Below are 7,615 nucleotides of genomic sequence, written 5' to 3' on the forward strand. Positions count from 1 at the left end.
TGTCATTTCCCAAAGTGCCCAACTTGTTTTCAAGAGTAGTTCACAGTTTTGCCCACATAGCGATATCAGGCAGTTCAGACAGCACCAGCTCAGGAGGCAGAGGACGTGAGAATGGCCCTGACTCACCAAGGACCAGCTGACTATGTGACCAAAAGCCTTGGCTACTTGTCCTATTTCAGATCATTCTCCACTCCCCCTTATCTCCCAAAATGCATTCTCTTTCTTTCTTTCATAACACTTAATACAACTTATAATTATTTTTATTTCCTTTTTTATTTACAGTCTCCACCTCCAATATATAAATTACATAAAGACAGAAAGCATGTCTGTCTTGTTCAACTTTCTGTTTCCCAGGCCCTAGCACTTGTCTGGCTACAAAATGAAAATTTAGTAAATATCTGTTGAATGGGTGAGTGAACGAGTTTTTGAACTCATTTTTCTCACTTGTGAATTGGGGGAAGGGGGAATACTATCTACTTCATAGGATTTTTAAAAACTCAAGTGAAATCATACACTTAAAGCATATTGTGAAGTAAAGGTCTAACTAAAATGAGCTCTAATTCTGGAGAGAATAGCATTCCTTTCTCTATAACCGATAAACAAATATTCTTTTTTAAAATGTTTATTTCTTATTTTTGAAAGAGAGAGACAGTGTGCGAGCAGAGGAGGGGAAGAGAGAGAGGGAGACACAGAATCCAAAGCAGGCTCCAGGCTCTGAGCTGTCAGCACAGAGCCCGATGCGGGGCTCGAACTCATGAACCATGAGATCATGACCTGAACCGAAATTGGCACTTAACTGACGGAGTTACCCAAGTGTTCCCCAATAAATAAATTTTCTTAATGTTGCCTACTCTGACAGAAAGTTGTCAAACATAGGTTTCTGGTAAGCTAACTTTCAAATTAAAAAAAAAAAAAAGTTAATTTTATTACAGTAGGCAAATGGATGGGAGAAAAATATCTATTTTGTATTTAATGACTTTCATTGATATAGTATTTGATTTAATAAATGTAGTAGCACTTAGAAAGCAATCTTTCATCTGAGTTCAGATGCAATTCTTGATGAATGAGGGAATGAACTTGAACTGTTATGGCCCACCATCTTTTTGTCTCACGTTAATATGAAAATGCATTTGGATGCCTTTTTAGTTCGAAATCAGATATCAAATTTTAATTCAGTATCTCTTTGGAAAGGAAAGACATTTTAAATACAAACCAATATTTTTAAGCCACATTTGTTAGTGGGTGGACTATTTAAAGATATCCTAAGAGTCTTGAATAATAAGGCATGTCATCCAACAAAATCTTTGCTGTCCCTTTGGGACTTCAAGCTATTTAGGGTTACATAATACTACTTCACTACATATGTAGCTGACTGCTAATAAACTGCACAGATGTCACCATTTCAGCTAGACATTCTCAGAAGAAAACATAAATATCAGAGATAGAAAAATAATTTTATTGCCACAACAACCCCGGCCAGATCTATGCTTATCTATGTTGAAAGACCAGTTGTGTAAAGAAGTTCCAAATTTTATTTTTAGGAGGCTATCAGAAAAGTATTCAGAGGGACATCCGTGGGACATTTCTCCCACGTTTTCATTTAAAATGGGCATTTCATTGCTTAAGAGTTTAGTTATTCTGTGCATTCTGCACAATACCATTTTCAGAAACCTTGTTAACATTAGTTGTATTTTGTCATGAAAATCTAGTTTGGATCAGTTCCACTGCATTCGACAGAAACATGTGTTGAGCACTTACTATGTGCTAAGCACTGCTGTAGCCACAGGCTGGGGGTAGCACAAAGAAGCTTGCACCGTAGTGGGGAGAAAGACATGCACTTGATGTCGGGACAACATAGTTTGCATAGTTGCATAGTTGCATAGTTTGTGCAACATTCGAAGGATAGAATGCTTCTGGGAGGTGCTGCGGGGGGCCGGGGTGGGGGTTGGTGGGTGGACCACCACTTCAATGCCCTCAAACTGAGCAGATCAAGAAATACTTCCTGGGACAAGTGCACCACGCCTGAATCCTAGAGGGCTGAGTCTTACTGAGTCCTATGTAGTTCTATAATCAAGCCATCCCATTACTTTCCCTACCAAAGCCTTTCTTGATTACCCTTTAAAAACCCATTTTCAATATTTACATCTTTACGTTTCCCCTTCTCACGTTTTCTTTGCCTCGTAATGATTTCAGGCACAATATTTCCAACACCTGCAAACTAACAATCCATGTCCTCACTACTACTTTTCACAAAAGTTGTTGAAAGAACAGATGTTTGGTTTGCCCGTGCTCTTCTGATTGTTACTTGGGTTGCTGGAATCTCCAGGACATATTTAAAGGATCCTAGAGTTCTGGAAAATAACAGAATTATATTTACTAAGCCTGCACCCAGTTCTCTGGTTATTCTCATCTCTGCCTTCTTTCTGCACTTGACTGTGTTCTCCTGTTCTAAGCTTTGATCACTCTACCTGCATACAAGTGCAGTATTCTCAGGCATTCTCACACTCCTCAAGAAACAGTTAATTTAAAAAAAATTTGTAATGTTTATTTTTGAGAGGGAGATAAACAGACAGCATGAGGGGGGAAGGAGCAGAGAGCGAGGGAGATTTAGAATCCAAAGCAGCTCCAGGCTCTGAGCCATCAGCACAGAGCCCAGACCCAGGCTGGAACTCATGAACCATGAGATCATGACCTGAACGGAACTTGGATGCTTAACCAACTGAGCCACCCAGGCGCCCCAAGAAGTAATTTATTTAAATGAAACATGAAAACAGTCTTTTTAACTAATGTTCATACTTGTAACACTTACCTTTTGCAAAAACTAAGATCAAAGTATTTTTTTAATGTTTATTTATTTTTGAGAGAGAGCATGTGAGTCAGCAGGGGAGGGGCAGAGAGAGAGAGAGAGAGAAAGAGAGAGAATCCCAAGCAGGCTCCACACTGTGAGCACAGAACCCCACATGGGGCTCTAGCTCCCAGACCAAATCACGAGATCGTGACCTGCGCCAAAATCAAGAGTCAGATGCTCAACCGACTAAACCACCAAAATATTCTTGACTCTGGACATTTGGCACAGCAACAGCTTATAGTGAGATGAGGCTGAGAAAAAGTAGCCAGTGATTTGGAGTTGTGAAAATCGGGCAGTCTAGTGATGACTCCAGGAGGACTCTAAAGAAACGTTTTTGTGCCTGAGGGCACATGCAATTTTTGGAGGAAAAATCCAGAGCTCTCATCAGATCCTCAGAGAGGTCCAGGACATGGAAAAATGGTTAAGAGCCAGCTGATGGGAAGTCATGACGTTCATATAATTAAGGGCACTTAATCATCCACATGGTGATTATGGGGATCCATCTGTCATCGAATCTTCCTTTCTCTTTCAATACTTATTTTCCCTTTCTGGTGTTCATTTTTGTCTCCTGCTATTCATGAGAGCATCCCAGGAGCCAAACAGTCAGAAGATCATCAGGCACATAGGTCCTAGCAAATCTGTGTGACTCTCACATAATGAAGGATGACGGAAAAGAGACTTGACTACAGGAGGACCTGTAGTATCCGTGCTCTTCTTCTGTCCCTTCGTCAATATGGCAAGGTACCTGCACAGGATCATGTACTTCCTCCTCCTTGTGTGAACAATGCTTTGCCTCCACAGAAAGTGCCCTTCGGCTGCAGGCAATGCACAGCCGTCTTGTAAATGCATATCCTATGCTGCATCCCACGCAAAGCACTCAGATCACAGAGGCATAAAGTAAAGATGGTGAACTTCTGGAAAACACACTTGAACATAAACCTTCACATTTACACGAAGCTCTTCTTTCACAGCGCTCATCTCAGGATGGCTCGTTGCTCAAAAGTGCTTTTTTATGACTTTTTTTTTTAAGTTTATTTATTTATTTTGAGAGAGAGAGAGACTGTGCTCAAACAGGGGAAGGGTAGAGAGAGGGAGAAGCAGAACCCCAAGTAGGTCCCGTGCTGTCAGCACAGTCTGTTATGGGGCTCGAACTCACGAACCATGAGATCATGACCTGAGTCAAGATCAAGAGTCTCACGCTTAACCAACTGAGCCACCCAGGCACCCCTCGTTGCTCAAAAGCTTTGTAGAACATCTTCAGATCTCATTTAAAATTGTTAGTACAAAGCAAAAGTTCTCAACGTTGGTCACACTTTGGAATAACCTAGGGAAACTTAAAAATTGCTGACATCAATATTCCAACATGAAGATTCTGATTTCACTGGGCTAAAGCATTGATTCTTACTCTAGGTTGTGCATCAGAATTACCTGTGGGTAATTTTAAAGATACACATACCTGTTTCCTAATTCCAGAAATCTGAATATAAATCTCTGGGAATAAGATCTATACACAATTTCCAAAACTTCTCAGGTGATTCTAATATGCAATATGGGGTTGAGATTTGCTACTCTGCATACACACTTCATCACTGGTCCAAAATATTAATAGCTTGCTCCATTCAAAGAAATGACCTCCACGTGGATCCTGGCTTTTTCCAAAATCTGAATCTACCTCTCAGAAATTTTCTTAAACGTTTTTATTCTTGCTCTTTTTTTTTTTAATGTCCATTTACTTTTCAGAGACAGAGAAAGAGCACACACGCGAGCAAGCAGGGGAGGGGCAGAGAGGGAGGAGGACAGAGGATCTGAAGCAGGCTCTGTACTGACAGCAGAGAGCCAGATGTGGAGCTCGAACTCATAAGCCATGAGATCATGTTAAGTCGCACACTTAACCCACTGAGCTACCCAGGAGTCCCTACCTCTCAGATTTTTTTTTTAAATTTGCCACAGACCCTAACGATATAGCAAAAACAAAAAAGAAGCCTTAGTGTGAATCCATTTGTAACCCTCCCAGGTGATTTCTTTTGAAAGGCCAACACTTCACTGGTTGCAAATAGATATTACTGATCAATGTGCCCTGTTTGGAAGCTTTCAAAGTTACCCAAATTCATGGATTCTGCCAAAATATATGGCTTCTTCCATAAAACATAGAATATGAATGAACAACCATAAAGCCATATGAAAGAATACCTACAGGACAGTTAATTCAGGATCTCTCACTTGCCAATAAAAATAATAGTTAATATTTATTGAACAATTACTATGTGCTTAAGGTTCTCTGAGAACTTTACATGCATTCTAAAATTTATTCTCATAACTGCCTTCTGGCATAGATAATATTATTATCCCCAAAGTACACACCAGAAAAATAAGGCTTAGAGATCCAAGTGATGCTTTTGCTTATCAGTTTCATAGAATTTGATATCTAAATAAAATTATAAATTACTACATGACATTGACTTTCAGGATAAGAAAATAGAATCATCACCCTTATGCCTATAAATGCCAAGATTTAACTGCTTGCATCTAGTGAATATGGTAAAATACCTGTCTGTTAAATCTGTTTTTATATCACATAAACCTATTGCCTTCCAAACCTCAAGCCTATGGTGAGACCTTTCCTTCTCAAAGTCTATTTCTTTCTTAGTTCTCTCAGCAAGGCTAGAGCAGACCACAGCAATTCAAAGGAAATTTACAGTGACTCAAAATTTCCACAGACCAGTAGATTCATATTTAAAGAAAATGCACACAGGGGCACCTGGGTGGCTCTGTTGGTTAAGCGTCTGACTTTGGCCCAGGCCATGATCTCATGGTTCATGAGTTCGAGTCCCACGTTGAGCTGTATGCTGGGCTCTGTGCTGACAGCTTGGAGCCCGGAGCCTTTTTTTTTTTTTTTTTTTTTTATTCTGTGTCTCCTTCTCTCTCTCTGTCCTTCCCCTACCCAAGGTCTGTCTCTCTCTATCTCTCAAAAATAAACATGAAAAAATAAAAATAAAAGAAAACGCACACACATGACCCATTCTCTAGTGACAGAATTCATTGCTTAATGATTTATCAATATTATATTGTTACAATTGAATCCATATTGGCTGGAAACAATGTATTCACTCAAATAATAAAGACACTATTGTCGTAGTCTACAAAGGCGCCATAAAGATATCCACATCTAATCTCTAATACCGATGAATATGTAATCTTGTGAGGCTGAAGAGGCTTTGTAGATGTGATAAGGGTTAAGAACCTTGAGATTGCAAATCATCCTGAATGATCTGGGTGGAATCAGTCTAATCACATGACTCATTAAATGTAGAAGAAGAGACAGATAAAGGGGTTAGAGAGATGTGGCTTGAAAAAGAATCTACTCACCTTCGCTGATTTTGAAGATGGAGGAAATGGATAGGTGGCGAAGAGTGAAGGCAGCCTCTAGAAGCCAGTAAAGGCAAGGAATATCTTAGAGCCTCCAGAAAAAAAAACAAAAACAAAAAAACCAGCCCTGCTGTTCCCTTGATTTTAGCCCATTGTGACATGTGTTGGACTTCTGATTTACTGTACAACAATATTTTTGCTGTTTTAAGCAACCTAAATGTGTGGCACTTCATTATGGCAGCAATAAAAATCGAATACAAGGGGGCACCTGGGTGGCTCAGTCAGTTAAATGTCCCACTTCGGCTCAGGTCACGATCTCACAGTTCATGAGTTCCATCCCCACATTGGGCTCGATGCCATCAGCTCAGAACCCCCTTCAGATCCTCTGTCCCCTTCTCTCACTGCCCCTCCCCTTCTCACACTCTCTCTCAAAAATACATAAAACATTAAAATAATTAAAAAATAAATAAATACAGATACAGTCCTAGATCTGCCATCAAATCACCATTTACTGCTAAAGAATTCTTCAGATCCCAATGTCTTCAACTGCAAGTGGAGATAATGTAGCATTTTTCAGAATTAATATACCCCTTTATTAATTCTGGTGATTTTAGAAATTATATGCTATTCTTCACATTCACCTAAAGTTATCATCAATAGTAACATCAGTTGGGGTACCTGGGTGGCTCAGTTGATTAAGTGTCCAACTCTTGATTTCAGCTCAGGTCTTGATATCAGGGTCGTGGATCGAGCCCCGAATTGGGCTCCACACTGGGTGTGGAGACTACTTAAAAAACAAAAAAAAGTAACGTCAGTAGTTACACTGTCATTTGTTTAAATTCAGCCACTACTTGAACCCCATTTTTATTGTTATTTCAACAGTCAATTGAATACATGTTTACACAGGGCCTGTACTTGCAAGGCATTTTCATTATGTATAGATGGAGGTTTCTAACCTGTAATTACATATCCCATAAAATAGCGATTTTGATCCCAAATAGCAGAAACTTAGGTCATTTTCTTGAATTTTTCTAAATTTCACCTTTGTGGCTAGGACTGTTGAATGCTTATTAGTGTCTTCATCTCATGTTTATTTGAAATGAGAATATGCGCCATGAATTAAAACAGTGAACATTGAAATAAGCATATTATAAAAGACATATATTTATACATTTTGATATTTAAAAATACTTCTGTGCATATTTTTCATCTTAATAGGTTCATGGTATTTACTTAATTTGACCAATTTGATGGTGCCAATTACTGAGGAATTGCTCATTTGAATATTCAAAATGAAAGGTCCTAGTAGAGTTCTTTGCTTCCTTCAATCCATTTCCGGGCACTAAATCTAAACCAAACTTGATAAATTCTATAATTTTGAGGTATTATATAGAGGTAGCT

Source organism: Panthera pardus, unplaced genomic scaffold, assembly GCF_024362965.1.
Source record: "Panthera pardus isolate Hobbes unplaced genomic scaffold, ASM2436296v1 HiC_scaffold_1, whole genome shotgun sequence".
Classification (NCBI taxonomy): domain Eukaryota; kingdom Metazoa; phylum Chordata; class Mammalia; order Carnivora; family Felidae; genus Panthera; species Panthera pardus.